The 2,122-nt window shown below is 41.5% G+C and overlaps 1 protein-coding gene and 1 pseudogene across 1 annotated transcript in view; one reads left to right on the top strand and one right to left on the bottom strand.

Moving 5' to 3' along the window:
- The window catches only part of CCDC171 (coiled-coil domain containing 171), a 399,920-nt gene that overhangs the window by 316,228 nt on the left and 81,570 nt on the right, over nt 1-2,122 (bottom strand). The window lies entirely within an intron of this gene.
- LOC102815206 overlaps nt 455-2,122 on the top strand; it is a 21,327-nt pseudogene continuing 19,659 nt past the window's right edge.

Here is a 2,122-nt window from a genome sequence, read left to right on the forward strand (position 1 = left end):
TGCAGCAGATTTGCCTAATGCAATACATCATTTGATTGCTTGACTGCTGTTTCCATGAGTGTTGATAGTTGATCCAAGAAGAATGAAGTCCTTGACAAATTCAATCTTTTCTCCATTGTTAAGAATGTGTTTATTGGTCCAGTGGTGAGGATTTTTGTTTTCTTTACATTGAGGTGCAATCCATACCGAAGGCTGTGCTCTTTGATCTTCATCAGTAAGTATTTTAAGCCCTCTTTACTTTCAGCAAGCAAGGTTGTGTCATCTGCATATCGCAGGTTGTTAATGAGTCTTTCTCCAATCCTGATGCCACGTTTTTTGTCATATGAGCCAGCTTCTCGGATTATTTGCTCAGGGTTTCAAGGAGCAGCTGATGGGTTTGAACCAATGACCTTCTGGTTAATATTCCAGTGCTTATCCTACAGTGCTACACTAGGACTCTGAGAGGAAAGTAAGCATGAACAAAGTCTGTCAGGGCAGGGAGGGCAATGGGTGCATCCAGCTGCACATGCCTCAAGGTGACTGAGGCAAAGACAAGTTGTGTCTAGAGTCTTCTCTGTCAAATCTAGATAATTGAGCAACCACAGAGAAGACATTACTAATATGATTTTCCCTCCCTAATTTATAATTATGGAACTCTGGTTGTATAGTGGGTTACATGTTGGGCTGCTAACCACAAGGTCAGCAGTTTGAATCCATCAGCTGCTTCACTGGAGAAATATGAGGGTTGCTGCTCCCATAAAGATTTGTTGTTATTGTTGCTAAGTGCCATTGAATTGGTTCCGACTCATGCAGATCCTGTATAGGGTTTTCAAGGAGCTGATAATGCATTCGAACCACCCACCTTTTGGCTCACAGTCCAATGTTTATCCTATAGCACCACACTAAATGTCCCCATAAAGATTTACAGCCTTGGAAACCCTATTCAGGGCAACTATCAGTCAGAATCTACTAGACGACATACAACCACAACCAGGTAATATTTAAGGCACAAGTAAATCATTATTCCACACATTTACTCAACTATTTGGATTCCTGGTGTGGCACTGTATTCTAATGCATCAGACTGCAAAATCGTTTGAACTGCAAGGTCAGTGGTTCAAGCTCAGCAGCTACTCCTTGAAAACCCTATACAGGGTCGCTATGGATCAGAATCAACTTGATGGCACTTAACAAGAACAGCAACAACTCAACTATTTAGCCTAAGCCAAAGTCTTATTTAAATGTGCAGCTTGATTAATTTAACTTTCCCTGTTTCTCTCCTACTCTTTTTTATTTACAGAGAAATGGTAATGGATCATAAGAGAAGAGATATAAATGAAAACAGTGGGTAATCCGCAAACTAATCAACCAGTCCTGTCTGAATAATTAAAAAAAGAACTAAACTTTTCCTTGGGCAAAACATATTCCTGCAATGTCTGTTAAAGAGCAGAGCAAAAACACAAGTATGCCTTCTTCACTAGGCACCTGTTTCAGACACTTGCTGCTGCTGATGGGACTACACAGTCAACAATCACTTCTGCTTGCACCAGGGAGTGCATCACTTTCACACACTAAGAACTCACAAAATGCACTGCACACTCTACCAACCACTAGCTTCATTTCGCTTCCGTGACCCAGTCAGTAACTTTTCTTAATGAGTTATGGCACTAGAAGAGATTTTTAACCCCCAGAGGAGATAAAGAAGTAAGTCCATCCTGGGCCTAGAGGCAGTGACATGGCCACAGAGGACTAGAACAGAGAGTAAAGCATCCAGCTGATATGAAGTGAGGGGAGATGCACAAGAACACCCACTTGACCTGGGTGGATGATCAGAACTCAACTAGTAGAAGAGTCGGAAAAATAAAAAAAATAAAAAAAAGAGTAACCCGCTACAATTTGATGAACTTTACCTATACTTATGAATGTAGTAGCTCAAAAAAGAACAAATCTTTACAGCAAGGATCATTTCCACCCCCCAGCCCCTCAGTACACAGGATTGACAGGGATGGGCAACTTAGACATTGGTTATCCAAAATGAGGGCGCCTATAAAGGCAAGAAGTGACTGGTTTACAAGCTTTCCAGAGGAAGCCTAGTTCCAGAGGAGGCAGGAGAAGGTAGAATCTCCACTGAAAGGTTTCCAAT

The sequence above is a fragment of the Chrysochloris asiatica genome, unplaced genomic scaffold (assembly GCF_000296735.1).
Source record: "Chrysochloris asiatica unplaced genomic scaffold, ChrAsi1.0 scaffold00065, whole genome shotgun sequence".
Classification (NCBI taxonomy): domain Eukaryota; kingdom Metazoa; phylum Chordata; class Mammalia; order Afrosoricida; family Chrysochloridae; genus Chrysochloris; species Chrysochloris asiatica.